The sequence below is a fragment of the Puma concolor genome, chromosome D3 (assembly GCF_028749965.1).
Source record: "Puma concolor isolate L17-30 chromosome D3, mPumCon1.1.hap2, whole genome shotgun sequence".
Taxonomy (NCBI): Eukaryota; Metazoa; Chordata; class Mammalia; order Carnivora; family Felidae; genus Puma; species Puma concolor.
Genome location: NC_141678.1, coordinates 61,622,075 through 61,648,522, shown reverse-complemented (window position 1 = coordinate 61,648,522; position 26,448 = coordinate 61,622,075). Strand labels below are relative to the sequence as shown.

At 37.7% G+C, this 26,448-nt stretch overlaps 1 long non-coding RNA gene across 1 annotated transcript in view; it reads left to right on the top strand.

Annotated features, from left to right (window-relative positions):
* LOC147575598 (uncharacterized) overlaps positions 1-26,448 on the top strand; it is a 467,807-nt gene that overhangs the window by 160,140 nt on the left and 281,219 nt on the right. The window lies entirely within an intron of this gene.

Genomic DNA, 26,448 nt, shown 5'->3' with positions numbered 1-26,448 from the left:
ATGTAAGGTTGCCTTTTGCTGAGCATTACCATGGCTCACTCTGAATTTCCTCTACCTAAGGAGCATATGCCTTAAATCCCTTGCTATCATTAAGAAACGGCAGCAAACAGCTAATCCTCTTCACTCAGTGTGAATGTCAGCATGAAGGAATGGAACATCATTTGGTCCATACCACTCAGTACCTATGAAGACCTGCTTCAGAGGTATCAGTCCTTCCACAGCTGAAACTCAGTTTCTTTGGGAACATAGAGCCTATTGTAAAGACTTCACCCCCATACCTCATTGTTGTCAATATGGTTTGATAGCTGAGAAAATGTCATGTCTAACTCTTCTTTTTCAGGAAGGATCCTCCCCTTTCTTATCCTCTGGGTCTTAGGATGGGAGAGGGCACTTAAATTTCCTTGTGTTTTGCTATTCACATCTTAGTTCTGTGTCTCTATAAAAAGCTCACCCATTTTGAAGATGAAGAACTTGTTTCCCTATCTTCCACTGAAACCATATTGTTAGCCTTTACAAAGATTAACACAGCTCCATGGGGGTTAGATGGTTTCAATCTCTTCTGTGTCATAGACAAATGACCACCCTCACACCTAAGGAACTACAAAAAGCAAAACCCGCTTACTAGACATAAAAACAACCATTTGTTTCCTACCGACACTGAAATTAGAGTTGTCTTTGCTCACTAACTTTATGTGTGGTGCTCTTTGTACTTCTTCACACTTTGAGCCTTTTTTTTCTACTCTTATGTACTATAGAGTCTCTCTCTTTTTAGAGAATTGTCAAAGTTTAAAATTTGGAGAAGTTGGGACAATCCTTATTTCACTCTTCCAAAAAACAATTTAAGAATGCCCAACCCCGAGAAGACATAACCATCTTCAGTGATTTCTGGGGGTAGGGGGAAGCCACAACCCAATGTTATTTGGCATTGCAAAGGTGAAGTAAATTTAAGACATAAAGATTGTCTACAATTCACTTGGCTTTGTGATATCTACTTATAATATGTCATCATGACATTTATAACTAGATGAGCTGAAGCAAAACAAATAAATAAAAAAGCAATACAATGCAGAATAACCTTAGTTACCTGTATCTAGCATTAAAGATTGAAAGTAAGATGGTGAGGGTGAAAAAAGAGTAAGAGAAAGAAATAAATAAAATAATTTGCAGATGGTTCTTCTCTAAAAGCAAAATGAGTAAAATCTCTTTCTGGAGTCTTAAATAATTTAAATTCTATCAAACACATATATCCCCCTGTAACAGGCTCACACAATTTTCACAACACTGTATGTTGTTAGTTTCTTTGGCTTTTGCTTTTCTGCACTCCCTGAGGATGTTCTCCAATGATTATTTCTTTCTGTCTTTATTTTGTTTCTTTTTTTTTTTCCAACCCCCTCCTGTTCCCTGAGGAAGTATGCAGCCATAATGCTGAAGCGCTGCTAAATGCAATAAGGCAAAAATCATCACGGCTTGATGGCACCAGAGTGCCAGCGCTTTGGATAACGAATTATCCCACTAACACAGCATGAACCAGCCAAAAGGAAAAAGAAGAAAACTATCCACAAACTCATGGCGTATTTATTTTTTATGATCCTAAGAACCTTTATTTAAAAAAGATAAAATGGGAATCATTGGATGAGTATATTTGAAGGCGGGAATCTCACAGGCAATTTGGACCAGCCGTAGTTTTGTGAGCTGGTCCTTGCCATGGGGTTATTGAGCTGGGAGGCAAACATGAATTGTCTGCCAACTTCAACCTGAAATAAAAGGTGTCCTCTTTGATTTGTTCTTCGTAAAAAAAGCTATGATTTTTAAAGTAAGGTTTCTCTAATTGGAACTTTAGAAAAATGAGTTGAATGAGTTTTGGGTTTAAAGTATAAAGGAGATGGGGTGCCTGAATTTCTCAGTCAGTTAAACATCTGACTTCAGCTGAGGTCATGATCTCACAGTTGGTGAGTTCAAGCTCCACGTCAGGCTCTGTGCAGACAGCTCAGAGCCTGGAGCCTGCCTCAGTTTCTGTGTCTCCCTCTCTTTGTCCCTCCCCCACTCGTACTCTGTCTCTCTCTCTCTCAAAAATAAACATTAAAAAATAAATAAAATTTTAAAAAATAAAGTGTAAAGGAGAAGAACACGTTTCTTTGAAGTCTCAACCTAGGTTATGATACATTTAAAAAATATATGTTACATATATGTGTGTGAGTGTGTGTGCATGTGTGTGAATAAAACTTGTGCTTTCTGTTAGTAAGCTTTACCCATTAGCTGGGAACTTTCCTTGTTCCTCTATTTTTTTTTTATTTATATATGAAATTTATTGTCAAATTGGTTTCCATACAACACCCAGTGCTCATCCCAAAAGGTGCCCTCCTCAATACCCATCACCCACCCTCTCCTCCCTCCCACCCCCCATCAACCCTCAGTTTGCTCTCAGTTCTCAACAGTCTCTTATGCTTTGGCTCTCTCCCACTCTAACCTCTTTTTTTTTTTTTTTTCCTTCCCCTCCCCCATGGGTTCCTGTTAAGTTTCTCAGGATCCACATAAGAGTGAAACCATATGGTATCTGTCTTTCTCTGTATGGCTTATTTCACTTAGCATCACACTCTCCAGTTCCATCCACGTTGCTACAAAAGGCCATATTTCATTTTTTCTCATTGCCACGTAGTATTCCATAGTGTATATAAACCACAATTTCTTTATCCATTCATCAGTTGATGGACATTTAGGCTATTTCCATAATTTGGCTATTGTTGAGAGTGCTGCTATGAACATTGGGGTACAAGTGCCCCTATGCATCAGTACTCCTGTGTCCCTTGGATAAATTCCTAGCAGTGCTATTGCTGGGTCATAGGGTAGGTCTATTTTTAATTTTCTGAGGAACCTCCACACTGCTTTCCAGAGCGGCTGCACCAATTTGCATTCCCACCAACAGTGCAAGAGGGTTCCCGTTTCTCCACATCCTCTCCAGCATCTATAGTCTCCTGATGTGTTCATTTTGGCCACTCTGACTGGCGTGAGGTGACACCTGAGTGTGGTTTTGATTTGTATTTCCCTGATAAGGACCGACGCTGAACATCTTTTCATGTGCCTGTTGGCCATCCGGATGTCTTCTTTAGAGAAGTGTCTATTCATGTTTTCTGCCCATTTCTTCACTGGGTTATTTGCTTTTCGGGTGTGGAGTTTGGTGAGCTCTTTATAGATTTTGGATACTAGCCCTTTGTCCGATATGTCATTTGCAAATATATTTTCCCATTCCGTTGGTTGCCTTTTAGTTTTGTTGGTTGTTTCCTTTGCTGTGCAGAAGCTTTTTATCTTCATAAGGTCCCAGTAATTCACTTTTGCTTTTAATTCCCTTGCCTTTGGGGATGTGTCAAGGAAGAGATTGCTACGGCTGAGGTCAGAGAGGTCTTTTCCTGTTTTCTCCTCTAAGGTTTTGATGGTTTCCTGTCTCACATTCAGGTCCTTTATCCATTTTGAGTTTATTTTTGTGAATGGTGTGAGAAAGTGGTCTAGTTTCAACCTTCTGCATGTTGCTGTCCAGTTCTCCCAGCACCATTTGTTAAAGAGACTGTCTTTTTTCCATTGGATGTTCTTTCCTGCTTTGTCAAAGATGAGTTGGCCATACGTTTGTGGGTCTAGTTCTGGGGTTTCTATTCTATTCCATTGGTCTATGTGTCTGTTTTTGTGCCAATACCATGCTGTCTTGATGATGACAGCTTTGTAGTAGAGGCTAAAGTCTGGGATTGTGATGCCTCCTGCTTTGGTCTTCTTCTTCAAAATTACTTTGGCTATTCGGGGCCTTTTGTGGTTCCATATGAATTTTAGGATGGCTTGTTCTAGTTTCGAGAAGAATGCTGGTGCAATTTTGATTGGGATTGCATTGAATGTGTAGATAGCTTTGGGTAGTATTGACATTTTGACAATATTTATTCTTCCAATCCATGAGCAGGGAATGTCTTTCCATTTCTTTAAATCTTCTTCAATTACCTTCATAAGCTTTCTATAGTTTTCAGCATACAGATCCTTTACATCTTTGGTTAGATTTATTCCTAGGTATTTTATGCTTCTTGGTGCAATTGTGAATGGGATCAGTTTCTTTATTTGTCTTTCTGTTGCTTCATTGTTAGTGTATAAGAATGCAACTGATTTCTGTACATTGATTTTGTATCCTGCAACTTTGCTGAATTCATGTATCAGTTCTAGCAGACTTTTGGTGGTCTATCGGATTTTCCATGTATAATATCATGTCATCTGCAAAGAGCGAAAGCTTGACTTCATCTTTGCCAATTTTGACGCCTTTGATTTCCTTTTGTTGTCTGATTGCTGATGCTAGAACTTCCAGCACTATGTTAAACAACAGCGGTGAGAGTGGGCATCCCTGTCGTGTTCCTGATCTCAGGGAAAAAGCTCTCAGTTTTTCCCCGTTGAGGATGATGTTAGCTGTGGGCTTTTCATAAATGGCTTTTATGATCTTTAAGTATGTTCCTTCTATCCCGACTTTCTCAAGGGTTTTTATTAAGAAAGGGTGCTGGATTTTGTCAAAGGCCTTTTCTGCATCAATTGACAGGATCTTATGGTTCTTCTCTTTTTTTTTGTTAATGTGATGTATCACGTTGATTGATTTGCGAATGTTGAACCAGCCCTGCATCCCAGGAATGAATCCCACTTGATCATGGTGAATAATTCCTTTTATATGCCGTTGAATTCGATTTGCTAGTATCTTATTGAGAATTTTGGCATCCATATTCATCAGGGATATTGGCCTGTAGTTCTCTTTTTTTACTGGGTCTCTGTCTGGTTTAGGAATCAAAGTAATACTGGCTTCATAGAATGAGTCTGGAAGTTTTCCTTCCCTTTCTATTTCTTGGAATAGCTTGAGAAGGATAGGTATTATCTCTGCTTTAAACGTCTGGTAGAACTCCCCTGGGAAGTCATCTGGTCCTGGACTCTTCCTTGTTCCTCTATTTATATGACTCTTACCTTCCCTCAGAACACAAACATTCACACTTGGACTTTGATTCGGTTCTCTCTCTTTTTCTCTGTCTCTGTCTCTCTCTGCTCAAACCCAGATGTATGATTTTGTCATCATGGACTTAGGCATTCACTGTGATGACATGTGTATAAGTACTGTAAGTTTAATTTAGCTTAGACGTGATTAAGATTTTCCTTAATGTCATTGTAATGTAAGTTATCCTGTAGCCAAATCCAAGTATTGCTTGTTCAGATTTTAGGTTGCCAACGAATCTTTTGTATTTGTTGAATGTTTGTGTATACAGATGAAGATTTATTGATTTATTTGGAGTTCATTTTCATTCTGTTTTTTCTATTTAATACGTTTCCGAACTTTATTTAGATAGTAAGCAGAATAACGTCTATTGTGGTAGACAAACTGAGATCACCATTGTTAGTTTACGTATTTTTGCAGCAAGATTTCAAACGGCAAACCCAATTCCTGGTGCTGAGTGCTGCATTTCACAACAAATTTACAAAGACTTTTGCATATATAAAAGGCCCTTTTCAATTATTTTACTTCTGAACATTTTGTTTAGCAACTAATAGGATTTTACTGATGATATTATTAACTGTGATAACCAACAAGGCCTGTAAAGCAGCCCTGTAAGGAAATTCACTTTTTTGTTTTATTGCACTGCTATCTGATTGGGCTCTTTTGGTATTTCTGGTATTTATTGCCTTTTCTTCTTTTAAAATCCCAGTTAAGGACGGAGCTGTTTGGAAGATGGTAATTTGCTCTCTTGCATTATTTCTGGTATGTGTTCCTGTTCAGGTGACATTTTTTGGGATCACTCTTCTCCAAGAATCTATGCAGGACTGAAATTCCAACATCTCACAAAAGCATTGATTATATCACTGCATTCTTTTCATTTGTACAGCAGATGAAGGCAAAAAGAGCCTGGAGTATAATGAGGGAGGTTTTCTGGAGGCCAGCCCTCTAAGTAGCATACATAAGATCCATCCATGTTTCTTTAGGTAGAATTCAGTCTGGTGTCAGGGGGGTGGCCCTGCCCAAATATAGGACTAGCTGAAATATTAAGTCAAGTTGTGTATCCAGGGAGGTGATATGTAACAGGATGTGGAGAACACACATCCTTATCTTTGCCAAATAAGAAAAATCATAGTAAGTATCTCTCAAATCTGTTGTGAGCAGAGAGATAATACATATAAAATTATATCTGGTATTTGATAATTCTTGAATTGTGGGGAAAACAAATAAAACAAAATGAAAAGATCAAAATAAACATTTTGGAGGGCTAACATGATAAATCCATAAGAGAAGTACAGGCAGATTATTATGGGAATTCAGAGGTAGAATTAGAGATCAGTGTTCACTGTGAGGGATCAGTGTGACCACCTTTAACGTGGGACACTTCCCACCTCTGTCATCAGCAATGTGCTCTTCACTCCCATATTTTCCTTTGGTGATCTCTTGTCTCTTCCCAAGGCTCTCTTACCATGTATATATGACAGTACTGAATAAGCATCTGCCTCTTTTATTCCTCTCCATATGTGTATTCCAATGCTTAATGGAATACTTCAAATTTTATTAGGCTCCAACTGAGTTCATCTCACCTTCCTTTTCTACACCCATTCCGACATTTTCCTTTCCCACAATCCTCTTTTCCCCTCTGTTGTTCTTTACACCCTGTCATCTCTCTCTCTCTCTCTGAACCTTCTTACGCAATCAACCACCAAGTCTTGACCAGTTTAATCTCCTAGATATTGCCCTATTCCTTTCTTCTTTACCCACTTAAGCTACTTGAGGATCAACCATCTCTAATATAGACCATGTGATTTCTCTGCCTTCAGCCTTGCTCCATCACACCACTGTCTTCACAGTAGCCAAAATGTTCTCTCACACCTGCCTTTGGAAGTAAACATCTAGTCAGCTGACTCTGCTGTTGCAAGAATGTTGATCCCCTATTTTTATCAAGTGAGCATAGACTCCTGGAAATAGCTTAGAACACCCAAACCATATCAACTCTCTGGAATTCTAGCTTTTTCTCTTGCCACTTTTTCTCTTTACAGCAGCCATACTGAACATCTGTCCATTTTGCTCATGCATAATGACTCTCTCATCTCTGGAACTTGCCACATCCTATTCCATCTGCTTGACATAGTTTTTCTTTCTACCCACCTGTGAGATTATAATTTATAATAAGAAATATATATTCGGTCTTTGTCCCTAGCTGCTGACTCACAGCTCCCAAAAGCCTTGGAAAATCCTGAGCTATAAGAGCAACAGGAATATCCTTTGTCGTAATATTTGGTGCCTTTCCCTCAGTTCCTGAAAATCACTTCAGAACCATACATGGTAAAATGGGTTTCTTCCGATTCATAACAAGTGCCTTTCCACCATAGCTGGGTTTATGTTAACGAGGTGACTTTTGGAAAATGCCTAAGCACCTTCTTACCAGAAGAACTACCATGTGACTAGAGGTTTAAAACTTTCAGTCTCATTGCCTTCTGAGGGAAGAAGAGCTGAGATTGAGTTCAATCACCAATGGCTCATGATTTAATACTCATGCCTATGTAATGAAGCATCCATGCAAACCCAGAAGGACAAATGTCAGAGAGCTTCTGGGTTGGTGAACACATGGAGATTGAGAGAGAGTGGCATACTCAGAAGGCATGGAAGCTCCACCCTTTCCCCATACTTTTCCCTATATATCTCTTCCATCTAGCTGATCCATAGTTATATCTTTTTATAATAAATCAATAACCTAAGGAGAAAATAGGTTTCCTGAGTTCTTTAAGCTTCTCTAGGAAATCAGTTGAACCCAAGGAAGGAGTCCGTTAGAACCTCCAATCTAACTGGTCAGTCAGAAGCAGAGGTGACAACCCGGGTTTTTGATTGGCATCTGAAGTGGATGGCTGTCTTGTGGGACTGAGCCCTTAACCTGTGGAATATGATGATATCTCTGGGTAGATAGTGTCAGAATTTAGTTGAATTGTAGAACACCCAGCTGGTGTTGGAGAATTGCTTATTGTTATGGGGAAACAACCCCTCCTTACATGCACACACGCAGACACAGGTACACATACACAAACATGCATGTTGGAATTCAGTGCTCAGGACCCTTAACTCCAATATCCTCAAGTAATGAAAGAAGAAATCCAGCTCACTCTTACCTGTTTTTCAGAACTGTCTTCTTTACAATTTCATTCAGGAACCCCTGTGATCCACCACCACTCCCTGACTCTTGTATCAGTATCAACGTGCTCCAACTTTACCCTTCTGTGTCCATTGATCAGACAAGTTTGTGGTTTCTTTACTTTTCAAACTATTAGTTATCTACCTGCACTTAATGGTAAGAGCCATAAGGCTATGTTTGGGTATAATATTTTTCATCTTTTTGTCCTCAGCAACTAGTCTGGTATAATAAGACATTGATCATATTTTCTTTTTTTTATGTTTATTTATTTTTCAGAGAGAGAGTGCAAGCAGGGTAGTGGCAGAGAGAGAGGGAGACACAGAATCTGAAGCAGGCTCCAGGCTCCAAGCTGTCAGCACAGAGCTCAGTGCGGGGTTCAAGCTCACAAACTGTGAGATCGTGACCTGAGCTGAAGTTGGATGCTTAACCGACTGAGCCACCCAGGGGCCCCAATCATATTTTCAATAATTATGGGTGACTTTAAGAATTATTATTTGAACTGAGCCTTGAAAAATTGAAGATTATTAAACTAAAGCTAAGGGGTAGATAAAGGCATTCTCCCATGAGAGTAAGGCACAAAGTCCTGGAGGCAGGAGCATACAGATTGAGTCTGGTGTGGCCACCTGTGGATCCTGGTAAAGGTCCTGGAGGGAGGAAATAACAGTTGCTTTCCTACTGTCACAAATGTATTCTCTTGTACAGGAAATAGGCTTAATCTCAGAGTTATTCTTTCAGACAAAACGTCCATTTTTCTAGAGACGCAGCTTCATATTCAGCTTCTCGTGTTTGGGATCTGCCCTGAGGAGGAGGCCCAGTAGCAGTTGTATGCCCCTGGGAATCTGCCTAGCAGCTACCCTTCCCTCCTTAACCCACTTGCACAGTTTCCTTCCTCCTCTTTCAGCTCAGGCTGCCCTCCAGCTGCCCCAGGCACTCTGCACGTAGGCTGTCTCCAGCTACAATGGAAAACAAGTACCTGGCAGCTGCTACTTCAGGACTCTCAACTTCCTCCAGCAGCTGAGTATGATCAGCTTTGCAACAGCATATGGGGATATCTTCTTGGGGCATTCTGTTGTGACAGCAGCTGAGAACTCACCAGTTTGGAGAAATTCTTATTGAAAGGAGAGGAATAGTCAACACAGCTCAGGGGGAGTTACAGTCTTTGTTTTCTGCTTCTCCCTTCTCCAGTATGAAAGTTCAAAGCAAATGCATTTTACATGATTTGTTGTTGTAGAGGAAATTGTCTTTTGTTTCCAAACCACTAATGTTAGTGATTCCTTAAACAAGCCACCTACACCACATCCTTTAAACTTATAGAATGCTCCTTTCCAGCGCTTAACTACATCATGGATTCTCCTGATTTCAAAGTTGTAGTAAAAGTAACAGAACATGAGTAATGAAACATCCTTTGGGCTACACTTAATTACTGAACCGGTGTCCTGGTTTCAGCATCTAGTAAGAGCAGGGCTCTGTCTGTAATAGACATCAGGGAACATTTTTATTGAGAAACATGAGAATGCTTTTCATAATATAAACAATGAAATTGAGCTGTCTTTTGTGATATAAATCACCAATCATTCTCCAAATTCCTACTATTTCTTCTTAAGAATTTGTCATTCATATATTTATTCTTTTTTTGATATTATTTGCATTGCAGATTATTACAAATCATGTGGTTTTAATTTATTCTGCAGCATTCCAGAGCTGAATGAATAATCTGCGTTTTCTTTTATGACCGTATTGGTATGAATCATATGCCTTTTAAGAATTCACTGTAATCCTTATAGATCACTCCACTCATTTAGTTGATCCTCATACTCTTCATATTTTGGCCATTCAACAAATTTTCTCTGACATAACCATAGTACTGGGGAATGTGTAAGTCTATGACCCTTTTCCTCTCATTGCTTAAGAGAGAGAAAGTTGCTGAAAGCTTAATAAATCCCTGACTCCCCATTGCTCCTGCTGTGTGTGTATGTGTGCCCACCCTTTCCTTTTATTGAAAATTCTTCCCCATTGTCCCTTTTTACTCCCACTCTCCCATTCTCTTACCACCAGAACATGCCAGTTCTGATCATTTTGCATGAAGCCTTGACGAGAGCCAAGTTTCTGTCTCCACCAGTGCCTTGCTGGTGATCTTAGGCCTAATCTCTTGGCCTCTCGAATCTTGCTATCTTGACCTGCACGGGGCACCTGATAAGATTTTCTAATAACTTATGTAATTTCCATCATGTTTGCATGGGGAACTTGTAAAGGTAGACTCAATGTATGCCACTGTTGCATGCATTATCCTTATCTCCACATCCCTTGGAGTGGCTAAGAACAGAGGCACATAGAACATCCTCACTGTGGTTTCTGTGTCCTCTGATGAGGTATGTATATACTCTGGCATGTCCCTGTTTCCTCTCCTAGTAGCTTTGTTGAAAAGATTAATCAATTACCCAGAAATTTCAGGAGTATATAGAAAGAGCAGTGGGCTTGGAGATTGAATCTTGTTACTCTATCTTTTCATTTCATCCTTCCCCACATATTAGCTTAAGATAAAAACAACAAAAAACCCAAAAACAAACAAAAAAAACATGTTCTTGCCCATTACCTGGCCTGTAAAATTAGGCATTTATAAGACATCACATCATACTCAAGAAATGCTAATCTCCAATATCTCAGGTTTTACAGTTCTACAATAGAAAGGTATGTGTGTTGTGGGGAAGCGACAGGAAGGGTGTGTGATGAGGTGAGGGATTCAAACCTACAGGGTTCTGAGTAAAGGGAAAAAATTTGTGATTCTGTAACTTGGGATACTGGCTGTTTTTAGTGGGGAGAAGAGGTTGTGGTCGGCATGGCTGATAGCATGGACAGACTTCTAGAGTGGCTAGGAAAACTGTTTCTTGATTTAGGTGGTAGTTCTAAGGGATTTTTACCCTTCCTGTGTTTTGTGATAAAAAGTGATTTGAAAAATAGTAATAATTTTCAAAAATAGACTGGCAGGAAGTGTCTAAAGAGTTTTAATGACCATTAAAAGAATGAGACATCACAAAAACCAGGGAAAGAATGAGTATCAAGAAAGAGGGATATTTCACAGTATAAAATATCACAGACAGATCAGCATAGCTGACCCCTGTATGTAATGAAAGAAATCCTGGATGACACTAGCATCAGTACTTTCACAGGAGCAGTTGGGACTTTTAGTGAATGTGAAATCAGAAACTATAGAAATTGCTTACAAAAAGTTTGCCTATAAAGAGGAAGATGGAGGTTGTTTTCTGTTATCTAATTCAGTAAATCTAAGTTCTTGTTAAATTCTACTCTGCGGGATGCAACAGTTTGTCAGTTTACATAGCTTCCTCAAGTAACTATAAGTCTCTTTATATCTTTATCCAGCTTGTCTACTAAAATAAGGTTCAGATATCACCTCCTCTGAGAATCCTGTGAACAGTTCAGCATAAAATGATCAGGGAACTCACTGGCCCTATGGAAATGGAATCAGATTTCATTGAAAATATTAGTAATTTAATCTATGACATGGAATATATCTCTCATATTATATATATTTTTCCTTCTATTTGATAATATACTTTGGTGTTGGTCACGTGCCTTTCTCAAACTGAGTCCATGTAAAAACAGACCATGTAAGAAGTAAAATAACAAGACAATATGTAAAATAAACTGCTCCAGAAAGCAAAGTATTTTAGAAAACTGGTATCAGTTTGGCCTTTATAATTGACTGATACACAGGAATTTTGTATTTGCTTGTCTATTTGTATTTGTCATTATTTCCTTCAATCTAATATTTCTAGCCTGGACATTTTTCTTGAGCTCCAAATTTGTGTTTTCAATGATTAAGTGGATATTGTCACCTGATATACTAAAGGAACCATAAATTTTATTCCTTTTCTGTGTCTCTCACTGCCCCCAACACTGAAAAAGTCACTATGATATTTGACATATTAATGGAATTAACATACACCCAGTAACACAGGTCAGATCTTTTCAAATGGCTATCGCCTATTACTTTTCACTTCGCAGCCAATCATTTACCAATTCTCACTCCCTAAATAAATATCTCTTACATCTAGCTGTCTTTTTCCATCGCAACTACCACCTTCCTAATTTGAATTTCTTTATCTCTGGGCCAATGAGATAGCTTCTCAATTACCTTTCTTGACTAGTTTCTACTTGCGACCAGTTGAGTTATTTTCGAGAGTGCAAATATATTTATGCACAATACCCTCCCTGACTAGAGAACATATAGAATTTAAGTATTAGGCACTTCAGGATTTGTTCTATATCACATTTTTTTAAGTTTATTTCTTTATTTTGAGAGAGAGAGAGAGGGAGAGAGAGAGAGAAATTGAGAACAAGGTGTGGAGGGGCAGAGATAGAGGGGAACAGAGGATCTAAAGTGGGTTCTGCACTGACAGCAGAGAGCCTGATGCGGGGCTCACCCTCACAAACTGAACTGTTAGATCATGACTTGAGCCAAAGTTGGATGCTTAACCAACTGAGCTACCCAGGTGGTCCCCCCTATCATTTTCTAGTCTCTCTTTTCTCCAATTTCATTTCCTAGTTTGCCTTCACTCTTGCTCACCAAGATTATGTTCTAGTCATACCTATAACTACTATAAATTTTCTGAACAGGTCATTAGTGTCTCAGGCTTCTGAGCTGCTGTGTGTGCCATACATACTACTTGGGTTGTCCTTCCCTCCTCATTTACCTATAATCATTATTTTCAATTTAAAGCCCAACTCATCCCTCTCGTCTAAATTTTTTTCTTATTTTTTGAAGGCAGTTTGGAGAATTTTGTTCTATACTTTAGTTACTTTGCACATATCTCATTTTGATTCCTCAAGTTCTATTGCAGTCATCTTTTTTATTTTAACGTTTATTTCTGAGAGAGAGAGAGGGGGAGAGAGAGAGAGTGAGCATGAGTGGGGCAGGGGCAGAGGGAGAGGGAGACACAGAATCTGAAGCAGGCTCCAGGCTCTGAGCTGTCAGCACAGAGCCCGACGTGGGGCTCGAACCCACAAACTGTGAGATCATGACCTGAGCTGAAGTCAGATGCTCAACCGACTGAGCCACTCAGGTGCCCCTTATTGCAATCATTTTAAAAGTCTCTCTAGGTCTATCTCTGTCTCTTCTAGGAGACTAAAATTTCACTGTCGGAAGGACCAAATATGTTCACCATTTTATTCCCAACATTTAGCCTAGTGAGTCCACAAAAATGTTTGCTGAATCACCAAATGAAGAAACGTGCTGGAAAATATGAGTGGGCAGGAAGTGTGAGTCATTCTGGAAGAGGAGAAACTTCACAGAAAAATGAAAAGCATTTCAAAAAGTTAATAAGTCCCACTTCATTGAAAGTAGAGAGAGGTTCTACAATATTCCATAGTACAAAACATCCCCATTAGTAACAAGGCTGGAATCATAAGTGAAAGCACTCAGATTATTTCCTTTGGGTCACTGAGGAAACATCAGGGAATTTCCTTCTTTCCTCTTGATTAGTTAAGAAAAGAATATTTTATCTGGGTCCTCTTTACCTAGTGACCACTACCACATGTATTCTTTACAGTGACCACTGCCAGGCATTCCACTTATACGAGCCCTATTGAAAAGAATAAATGAATAAACTTTTTATGTGCGACTTGAATACCCCTAGTGTCCAATTTAGTCTGTAGTATTGCTGAGCCAATCAGCTAAGCCATAAGGCAGCTGCAAATCTGGATAATGCACAAAATGCTCAATTTGTTGGCCATATGTAGACATAGGCTTCGTGATGAATAAGCAAGACTAAACCAATCCTTTTCTTGTATGAAGAATGCCCATGCATGTTGATGAGCCATAAGATCCATCCTCTGCTGAGTCAGGAAAGCAGAAAAGGAAGCCCCCAAAAAATCCATCTTTTACAAAAAGAAAGCATACAGACTTCCACTAAGTTTCACTTGCCTAGAGGTTTAATTTATTCATACCTGTTAAGGACACAAAAGCCATTCAGTCTATTGACTTCTAGAATCAGTAAATTTATTACTAAAGATTTGTACATGGAAAATGTGGTCAATGGAGACAATTCACTACTGCGGAAGGTCAATTGGACACATTAATGGCCAATTCTCTAAAGCATAAAGGATCATTTTAGGGCTAGCATTACTATTTGTAGTTAAATAGACAGGTAAATGTTAAAAGGGCAAACAAATTTCATTCCCCTAGGCATTAGCTAATGGCCAGAGATACCAGGAAGTCAGCCTGCATTTCTTACACATATTTCCCAAGCACTTTGACTCCTCTTCTAGGGAATTAACAGTTATTTCTTGGTGCCCTCTAGCAGTCTTTGGTCTAGGTGGCCTTAGTCCTTATCTGATCCAATGAATGAATGCCAGGCATGCTGTGGACAGCTGTGCTCCAGCTGTGCCATGGCCAGGAGAAGAGTCTTCCTCTGTAGATTCTAGGCAGATTTCAAAATGTGAAAAGTACATCTTTAGTGTCCTTTTAACCTTAATTCTGCCTTCCTCTTTTCCTGTTGCTGTCAAGTATCCTAGAATTTCATGGTGCCCCCTCTCCATTGTCACTTGACAGAATGACAGTCACTTCATAATTGAAGTTCATCTCAGATGGTCCTCCCAAAGTAGCACCATGAGCATGTGACTCTTCTTTGCATTTCCCATCAACTCTACCCTGCCCTTCCATTGCCTATGGAATTTTTGGTCAGTGGATAATTAATCTGACAAAATATATCAGATAAATGTGTGTAGAAAGGCATCTGAATATTTTAATCTGAGGAAGAAATATTTGTGGACATTTGAGGTGGCATGGCAGGATATAAATAAACTTTGGCAAAGGGGACTTTTGGAGACTGCAAATCATACCACTTTTATGACTGAGGTAGTTTGGGTCTAAAATTTGCCATTACAAGAGAACACAACAAAACTTAATGCCATAGATTTTTTTCTAACATATCTCAATTCTTACTTTCTCTGGAAAGTGTTCCCTGGATATTTCAGCTCACAGTGATCCTGCCCTAGAGATTATAAAGAGAAGTAAATGGTAAATAACATACCCCTCATATTGAAAAGAGACCCTCATGTGTCATTGGACCTGAGGATTTATGATGCATTTGCTCACTTACAAAGTTTTCCACCCATTGGGCACTGAGAATATTTTTCATATATATAACTCCTCATAACTAGGAGCCATTTTTTTTTGCCCTGTGTGCCTGCTTTCAATAGGGTCATATGAAAAAGGTACAGAAACTGCATTCTAAGCTCCCAAAGGCATCTTGGTTTGCAGAAGGCTAGAGACTGGCTCCAGGGCTTGCAAATGTGAGAGGGTGTTTCACCTCAGCATCCCTGAATCCCTGCCAACTCAGGTTAATAGTGCCCAAAAGTCATTTTCTGGCCTACTCACATGGTTGGAAGGGGATGGCGTGATGGCGGCAATTTCAGACATCCACCTCCCAGATGAGCATGGCCATATGGACTCAGAGCTGGAAGGGAAAGTATGATGAGTTTGGAGGCAGCAAATATGAATGAGTAAGGAAGCAATTTGAGCCAGGATGCCAGGAAGAGCAGGGCACAAATGAGGAAAAATTGTTCAGAGGAAACAGCTTATGGCTAGGGATCAGGATACCTGAGTTTTTCCTGGCTCTACCTCTATTCAGCTAAGTGACCTTGGAGAAAGTACTTATTCTAGCTAGGAGAATTGTGTGTGTGTGTGTGTGTGTGTGTGTGTGTGTGTGTGTGTGTGTGTGTTGTATGTATGTGTGTGAGAAACAAAATGAATTTCTTACTCCTATAGTTTCTTCCAGCTCCAGAACTCTGAGGGAGGGATTCTTGAACAATATTTTGTTATAAAATAATTACATTATACTTTGTAAATCAGCAAACGTATGTACATCAGTTTTATTTGTTTATATATGAAATAGAAAGTACCCATAACTGCCTTACAAGTTCCTCAAGAGAATCTAATTACTAATTCTATTACAATTAGTTATATGTGCATTATGCATGCACTTTTATATTTGCTCTCATTCAGTCTTCTCAAGAGTCCTGTGAAGTATTATTATCCCTTTTTAAGGATGAGGAAACTAAAGGTCAGAGGATATAAGATTTCCCAATGCCACACAGCAGATGAGAATCCAGGAATTTTTGACACGAAGGCCAGCCTCTTTCACTGTGGTGTACTAACTCCAAACACATGTCTAAATTACATAATACGCATAAAAAATGTCAGTCTCTTCTCTTTATAGAGTTTACAAATTATCCATGGAATCAACACACAGAAAATGTTACAACATCCACAGAAATGACATTAAGAATAGTATAAACAATAAACACAAAAAGGCTTAATAAAATATAATAATATCAAACTCCACTAAATGGAAACATTTGCAGAGATAAAAATACTGTTTATTGAACACCTACTATATGTATCTGTTTATCAAATAAGCACTTTGAATATGATATTCATTTTAGACATAAGGAACTATGTCTAAAATAGTTATAACATAGGGACTATGTTCTTTTTCTGCACAATAAAAAGTTCAGAAAAATGAAGTGACTTGCTTAGAAATCCCAAAGTTGCAGAGTCAGGATTACATTATTCATAAACTACACTGTCCCGGATTTTTCTAGCATGAGCTAGCTCTACTGGGATACCTTTCTTTATAAGGAACTTAGAGCCCATGATGAGAGACGGAGGGGAAGCTTTCCACATGAAACAATAGTGTGTGTAAATGTGTGGAAGATAGAATCTCTCTTGGGGAGAAAATCCAGAAATCACTTGCCTTACAGAAGACTTATATGTAGCGCAAATGGGAATAATAAAAATAAAATGGTGATCATTTCAAAGAAAATGGAATTAGTTATAAACTTAAGAAAAAAAAGCGTGGATAGGATCTGTACTGTATGCCAAAAATTACAAAATGCTGATAAAAGGGAAAAAAGTTCTAAGTAAATAAGTATAATTGGCTTATAGGTATATTGAAATCAAAGAATGGAAGACTCAACATAGAAAAGATAACAATTATCCCCAAATTGATCTATGGGTTTAATGCACTTCCTATCAAAATCTCAGCAAGATTTTTTTTTGTAGACATAGAGAAACTGATTCTAAGTTTATGTGGTAAGACAGAGGCCCTAGGAGGGAAAATTTATTGATAAAGCAGGATGAATCACTCTTCCTAATATTGAGGCTTATTATAAAATTAGCGTAGTAAAGTCAGCATAGTATTGGTGGAGGAGTGCATACATTAGTGGAACAGAATAAAGAACACTGAAAAAGATTCACATGACTGGGCCCAACTGATGATTGAGAAAGGTGCAAAATGATTCAGTGGAGGAAGAGAGTTAGCCTTTATAACTAATGATAGAGCCGACTAAAGATCAAAAGAGGATAGATAGACAGATGGGACCTTGACCTAAACCTAACACCTTCTAAAATACTTAATTCAAAAATCAATCACTGGACTTAAACATAAACATGAGTATTAAAGTTTTTAGATGAAAACACAAGAGAAAATCTTCAGGATCCTGGGTGAAGCAGAGAGTTTTTAGAGTTAACACCAAAAAACACGATCTATAAAAGGAAATATTGATAAACTGGACCTCATCAAAATTAAAATCATTTGCTCTGTGAAAGATCCTGTCAAGAGGATGAAAAAGAAAGCTACAGAATAGGACAGAGTATTTGCAAACCCACATATCCAACAAAGGATCAGTGTCTAAAATATATAAAGAACACTCAAAACTTAAGGTAAACCAAAAAAGAACCAATTAGAAAAAAATTGGACATTTCACTGAAGGGGATATACAGTTGACAGAGCATGAAAGTATATTCAACATCATTAATCATTGGGAAAATGAAAATTAAAACCACAATGAGATGTTATTAATGCCCATTAGAATGGCTTAAAAAATAAGTGACAACATAAAATCCCGGGGAGGATGTGAATAAACTGGATCATTGCACTTTCTCAACGATTCATGAATTGTTGGTGGATATGTAAAATAGTCTAGCCGTTATGGAAAGTAGCTTGGCATTTTCATATAAAACTAAGCTTGCTGTTACCATACAACTCAACAATTCCACTCTTAGCCATTTATTCCAAAGAAATTGAAGTACAGTTTCAAAAAAGGGGGGAAAAAGCCTATACACAAATGTATATAGTGGCTTTATTCATAATAGCACCAAACTGGAAATTACCCAAATGCCCTTCATTTGATGAATGATGAAACATATTGGTATATGCATGTACGGAATACTACAGAGAAATATAAAAGAATGTATTATTGACACACAAAACTTGGAGGACTCTCAGGGTAATTATGCTGAATGGAAAAAGTTAGCTCCAAAAGATAGCATAAGATTCCATTTCTCTGACATTCTTGAATGACAGATCATAGAGGTGAACAATTAATAGTTTCCAAGGCTTAAGGAAGAAAAGAAGGTTGTAGCTGTAACAGGATAATAAGAGTGATCCTTGCATGATGTAAATGTTCTGTGTTTTGACTATAGTGTTAGCACATGAACCTGCACATGTGTTAAAGTTGCACAGAGCTAAACACACACACACAGGATTGCATGTAAAACTGGTAAAATATACAATTTGAAGGAATTGTGCCCATGTCCATTTTCTGGCTGGGATATTGTAGTATGACTATGCATGATGGCACCAAGGGAGGTACTGGGTAAAAGGTATACAGGATTTCTCTTCATTACTTCTTATACCTAACTGTGGTTACCATTATCTCAAAATATAAAAGTTGAAATAAAATATAAAGATGGCTTCAAAACATATCAACGGGTCTTGAAGAAATTCCAAGTAAGCCATGTAAAATTTTGGACCTAATTTAGGGAGCAAAATGGTTCAGGTGTTGCTGCACAGTGATTTGTATGTTGCAGGAGGGCAATGCAAGGACCAAACCCATCTCAAGTTCATGTAGAGGTTTTGGAGCAACAGACTCCTGCCTTGGAGTCTCCATACTTTCAACTCAAAGACAAGTTATTATGCTTGTCTTGTGGATTGTTCTCTCTTAAAGACTCTGTCTGAGTCCACGCATATCAGATTATCTGGATCGACCCCGATCATCTTGCTGCAGGCTGGGTTGACAAACTTCATTTTTATGTGAATCCACTATATTTTCTAACTATCAGGCATATTAAGTTTTCCGTCCTTTTCTATCCCCAAACAGGGGTGGGTGGACAAGTTTCCTGCTGTGAAATAGAGCATGTTTTTCCCAATTGTTAAGCAGCTCTTTTTCATGTTCCTATATAGACCAGCAATGACTCATTGCCTTCCCTCTCTTATTGCAAAAATGGGGCCTGGGAGATTTGTACATACATCCCAAATGTTACATATTAGAATTGATTACACCAACACAACTATTAAGCTTTAAAAGGCATAATGTTTTAAGCCTGCTCAACTAAAATACTATAGTCTATGCACAGTCAAACCTCTCTGAGGGGATTAGGCAGAAACCATTTTAATTTATCCATCCTGGAGTGTGGTACTAACAGCGCTGCAAAGAAACTGCTGAGTGAGCACTTGTTTACCCATCAGCAGAAGAGTCGCCTTGCTTTGGAAAAATAGCCCTGTGTTTTGCTCATCCTGTACACTTAAAAAATGGGAGGCCCTCCTCTAATCATGCTCCCAATTGACTCTTGCTGACATGTACTTAAGGTTTTAGAGAACTTGTGTTTTTGATTCATGTGTCTTCTTCCTTTGTCGGTTTCAGAGCTTCCTTTAGACAAGAGGCCTTCTACTATAGATCTGTGTAACCTCAGCAGGGTTCTATGGCAGGCCCTAAATCAGCTTATCAATACTAAGTTACTTCTATGAATATGAATACCTAGTATCATTTTTGATTGGACACAGAAACCTTTTTGAAAGTGTATTGCAAAAAGTGACCTATAATTGAATAGGAACTCCCTCTGATGTGCACATTTAATAAGGCCATTTTTTAAGTGCCATTAGCTAAAACAATGCTGAGTGTGAATATACCTTCTAAATTAATATTATTCTTCTGGATCCCTGCAGTGATTGAGGCAAAATTTTGAGAATAGGCCATCAGGTCCCCAAGAACCTTTAAGGAGGATGTCACATATCATACATAATAGTCTGCCAATCTTTCTTAAAAACTCAAAAAGTAAGGTAAAAGATGTATGAAATCTGCACTGTTAAAATATTTGTAGAGCTATTTGAATGGGATAGTAAGTTATTTGTAATATGGAGTCTTCTAAGGAATATGGTAGAAATTTGAGTCTTCACTCTTGTAGCAGGACTTTTGCTAAATTAGGTAACATTTGACTTGAATACTTACTATTCTCTGTGCCTTTTTGCTCCTTTCAAGTGCTTAACTATACCCTACTATACCCTCTGTGGCAGGCAATATCCTGTCCCTCAGTCACCCTGCCTCATTTCTATGTGGGAGAGTGCAGATTTTGTTTTCTTGTGTGTCTAGATACAGTCACCCTTTCCAACTCTACGGTATTCATTATGGCTGGCTTACATTATGACTCAGTGCTCTTCAACACTGATCTATTCCCTGAAACATCTCCAATAATGTTCCTTCTAGGTTAAACATTATAAGGTTTCCATTATAAGGTTAAACATTGTCTCTGCTACTATCAGACTTGGACGTTTTATCGTGGCACAGTCACATCCATTCGCTTATGTATTTTCCATGTCTGCTTTTACACTATAAGGACAGAGCTAAATAGTTGTGACAGAGACCATGTTACTAGCTCATCCTTTGCAGAAAATGCAGAAAAGTTGCCAAACCCTGCTATAGAGAGAGCCGTGAGTCAAGTTCTCAAGCCATCATTGTTAGGTTGAATTAACTGAGCAGAACCATTGCTAGTGCAGCTAAGCTCTGCTGAGATGAAAGAGAAATATTTAGTTTAGTTTTAAGTTTTAAGAGTGGTTTAAAATGAGAAAACTTTTGACATTTAACGTATTCAGAAGTCTAGAATTAGAGGTTATCAGGACTGATGAAATGCTGAAAGGAATTCTGCATTATTGTTACAGCTCAAAAATACCATTATAGATCTTCTGTCTTGCCTTCCATAGGTCTGCTCTGTCATGGTAAGCTTGCAGCCTCGCTCTTATGCCCACCATTCATGAACCTAAGATAGTAGGAAAATCTGAGACAACACATTGTCACAGAGCCAGATTTGGGGACATAATATAAATATATTTCTTTTCGTTCTTTTTTTGGGGGGGGGGATAGACTTTTCTCAGAAGCCTATCAGTAATCTGTCCCTGAAGTCCCACTGGTTAGGCTTCAAATTCCTTCATTTTCTTCTTCCTTAAAAATTAAAAAGAAAACATGGGAGCTATGTGAAGAAATTTCAAATTGTAAGCATTTTTCTTTATTTTTGGGAAAAAAAAAGAAATGAGAGGAAACTAAAAGATAGCAACGCCTCCAGTATTGTGTGTGATGCATCATATATGAACTTCCACATTTTCATCTGACAAAAGTCATGACATCACACAGGAGAAGTATGTTCTGACCATAGCTTCTAGAAGTGCAGGTGGGACTGTCCGTAGGTATTCATAGAACTTCTCAACAGGAATCCTAAGGGGGAGTGTTATGGCTAGTTCTCTACATCCATGGCTGAAACTATGGTGAATTTTAGAAAAGTGTTTCAGAAATGTGTATATTTTTTGCATTCTAAAATATCCCTCAAACCAGATACCAACCCTATATTCTCTCACTGAAGGATATCTTGAAGGATATTGATTATTCTACCAGTACAATTTTATACCATGACTGTAGATTCTCAGAAGTATTCATATTTAATGGGATTTTCCACTTTTTTATTATTCTGAATAGATGTCCAAATCCAGCAAGTGTCTTTTAACAATTATATCTGTCCAGATAAGCATGTGTAAATGCCATATTCATTTCAGGCTTGTTCTTCACTGGACCTCTACTTGCCAGGGACAACAGGAAAATGTGTTCAATGGTTGTCAAATGACAATAAATAAAGTTGGTCTTTCTTCAAATGGTCATTTATAAATCCTCTAGTACACCTGTATTATTGAGCTGTGATAATTATTTTAACACTTTAATTTTACAAGACTATTCAGAGGCCTAGGAAAAAATATTACCTATCTTAAAGACATGGAGAAAAGACTTCTAGAATTAATTTATGCATATTTTAATTTAGCTTATGATATTTTTATATTGGGCCTATATGGATCAAGATAGAGCAAAGGAGTATGAACAATTTTATTTTGAAAGTCATTAAAAATCTCAGTTGATAAAAAGCTTTTGATGAATTTTGCTTTAAATATAACTAAACTAAGCAATATGGATAATTATATGTAACTCATAGAGTGAATTTTCTAAGAGAAAAAATAAATATTTGTGATTATATACCATACATACACATGCATACACACACAGAAACTTGTATATATTGTAATACTTTTTAAATGTATAATTTTGATTACTTTTTAAAGAAAGCAATTTTATTTCAGTAAGACCTACAATTGAGGGGGAATTAGGATGTGTAATTTTCTTAAGATTCTTTTTCAAGTTTTGATATTAGTTAGGATTATACTGATCAAACAAAATGAAAGATAATTTCTTTCTTCAAATCATGAGAAAGTTTGTGAATAATAGTATTATTTCTTCCTTAAATGCTTCGTTGAATTCCCCAGTAAGATAATCTGGGTTGGTGTTTTCTTTGAGGGACATTTTAAATTACAGATCTGGTTTCTCTAATAGGTATAAGACTTCAAATTTTCTATTTCTTTTTATATTGAATTTGGAAATTTTTGTATCCCAAGGAATTGTCTGTTTCATAGAAGTTGTTAAATGTATCCAGACAAAGTGAAATAAGTCAGGCAGAGACAGACAGATACCATATGGTTTCACTCATATGTGGATCCTGAGAAACTTAACAGAAGACCAGTGGGGAGGGAAAGGGGAGAAAAAAAAGGTAGAGAGGGAGGGAGCCAAACCATAAGAGACTCTTAAAAACTGAGAATAAACTGAGGGAGATGGGGGGGTGAGAGGGAGGGGAGGGTGGGTGATGAGTATTCAGGAGGGCACCTGTTGGAATGAGCACTGGGTGTTGTATGGAAACTAATTTGACAATAAATTTCATATTTAAAACGACAACAACAACAAAAAGAATAATCATTTAAAAAATCAAATTACACCGTATTTGCTGGATGTATATTTTAATATAGAGCAACAAGTAAAATTTCTATTTTGTGCTGGAAAAAAGAAAAGAAAAGAAAAGAAAAGAAAAGAAAAGAAAAGAAAAGAAAAGAAAAGAAATTCTCATTGCTCCTCCCTGGCAACTTTAGTCAAAGAAACTCTAAACAGCAAATAAAATCTATAACCACTCTGCAAAGCTGTCAGTGACCTTGAACAGGACACACAGATAAGAGATAAGAATCTGAAAATCAGTGGGACTAAACTGAGAATTGACAAAGAGCTGGCAGGAAGGCTTTGGCCTTGGACCAAGAAGAACAGACCAGAGCTCTGAATTAAGGGCTGTGGAAGAAATAGAATTTACTACCTAGGTGAGCTTGTAGCAGAAAAAGAAGCGGGGGGGCGGGGGGGGGGGTGAGGAATTTGCTTGGGTGGGAGAGGAAACAATAGGCTAACATTGTTAGCTTTTTGCTTCTGTGCCTATACTTCACTAACTTAAATGCAGCATTGTTCACATCAGTCAGAGAAGTGAACCTCAAAACACTCAGTGTTAAATATTTTGAACCCTGTGGCATGAAGGGGTTATCTATTTTATTGTTGTAGTCATATGACGAGGAAAATAAGTTTTCACTGGAAAACAAATTCAGTTGTGAGTACCCACTAACTCAAAAAAAAAAAAAAAAAGCCACTTTGGTTTGAAATGAAATAATTCAATCACAAGCAGTTCCTGTTCCTTGACAGGTCAATTTGATTTGCCCCTCAGCCTGACAGTAGGGCTGTGACTGAAGAGGACACATTTCCAGCAGAGTACCTGAAGCGCTAAAATATCCTACACTTCATAACACTGAAAGGAAATTTGACCAACCGGGAAAGATGCCCTATTGGCAACTTTACAAAGTTCTTGGGAGAAAAAGCAAACCTATATGTTTGTTCTTTGAATACTTTATGCAAATGTGTTGATGTATATGCACATGTTGGTGGGAAAATAAATGCAAAAAGATGGAAGTTCCAACGAATGAATATGTTGAATTGCTAAAAGCAACATATTGCAACTTATGTTCTGAGAGCTCTTTGCTCACCATGAAATCCCCAAGCTGAATGTATTCAGAAGAAATGCAATAAGGTATGGAATAGTTCCAGGTTCAGATGTGAACACAGATACAAACACAGTGAACGCCGGAATGTGTATTTGATGCTGTTGTGCAATGTTGAGAAAATAAATTGGATGTTGTTCATGTTGCTAATGCAAAAACAGAATGAATGCTAAAATGAAGTTATCTGCTGATTTTGGAATCTCATTTATCCCCTGCTGATTCATATCATCTGTTTTGGTTATACACATGATGCAAACATTCGTTTTGCGAAATCCCACTCCTAAGTCTTCAACAACTTTACTCCAGCTTTCGAAAATTAGCACTAGTTCAAATACCAGGAGAATAAAGTAATTGATTTCAAGCTGGTTAAAAATGAATTTTCTGGGCTTGATGCTCTGTAGAAATAAAAATTGGGGGTAAATTATTCTTTAAAAAAAGAGAAAGATGCTTTCTATACATAGTAGGTGTACCAAAATATTTTTGAGAGGAAAAAAAAATTTTGTCCCTCTCCTAAAGAAGCTTAAAATAAAGTTGGAAGAGACAAGGACTGTATGTTTTGTATACCATTAAACTAAACTACAAAACCACACCAAATAACAATCACAACATAAAGCAGTACATATTTAGGTGTCAGGTTAGTAATGATCAATTGCTCTAGGAATTTAAAGAAGGGGGAGTGTCATGGATTGGGTTTTATGGTGAATGCTCTTGAAGGATTTTTCTGGTCGAGCATTGAATGAAAACATAAGAAAAAAAACAGGACTAAGCTATGTATATGAGGAAAGTCATTTCTGTTGGTGGTTTTGTGTTTACTATTTAAATATAGAATTCTAGGCTTTGGAGAAATTCTAGAATACAGATTAAAGTTGGCTGCTTGAAGAGACTTACACTCTCCTTTTGCCTACTATATCCAATTAGTTGAAATGTAGCCCACTTCTTTTATTCTTGAATTTTACAATAAATTGATCATTTGATAGAATTAAATGAATCTTTTCTTATAAAAAATATACTCACTTTACAATTAGGTTGAGAGAATTCATGCTGCTGTGATGGTTGGCTTAATTTCATGGCATTTTTGAGTCTGCAAATTTAGTTATTTAACACATTTGCATTTTTTTTAATTGACTCGAATATTTCACTGAGTTTTACGAGTAAAAAACCTCTCTCTTGTGAGCCAGAGAATGGTAAATGGAGCTTAGTGTGGCAAAAAAGGTGTCAGAATTGACTGACAATTTGAAGAAGCCAGGTACAATTTTTTCAGGAAATCACATTTGATTAGTTTGTGCCTATTGTTTATACCTCAAGACATAATATCTGTAAAGACCATCTCTGTGACAATTGAGTGTTGGTTAAGCAATCATCCATGTAATGTTTAACATCCAGGTAATTTTCAATCTCTGAATATGTTCTCACAAACAGAACACCAAGACTTGTCACTATGGCAGACTGAACTGATATAAGAAACCTCCCTTTTCCTACTCCAAACACAAGTTCTGAATATGGCAAAGGGATCCCAAGTGGATACAGGGGTCTGAATGAGATTAGAATGGGAAAATTAAACCTGACATACATTTAAGAAGTGAGATCTTTATACTCCTAAGGGTCCTGAGAAAAAGCCTAAGGTCATATATTGAATGGATAAGAACTGAGTTCCCTGAATCATGGTGCAAACACAAAGGTCTGTATGCCTCCTTTTTTGTTTTTTGTTTTTGTTTTGTTTTTTGTTTTCATTCACCCATTGGACAAATAATGGTTGAGGGTCTACTGTGTGTTAGAAACTGGTAGGATAAGAGTGAAAAAAAGGGAAGAAAGCAAAACATTGCTTACCTTGCATTGTGTATGGAGGGGAGGGGAAAAATAATGTAAGGGAGTATACATTAGATTGTAGTAGATGATGTGGAAAAATTAACAGGTAAGAGATATAAGGAATATGGTATTTCTGCAAGTCTAAATGGAGTCATTTGAGAAGTGTTTACTAAAAAAATGTCTTTGAGTAAAGACTGGAAGGAGACAAGTCAAGACCTGAAAGACAT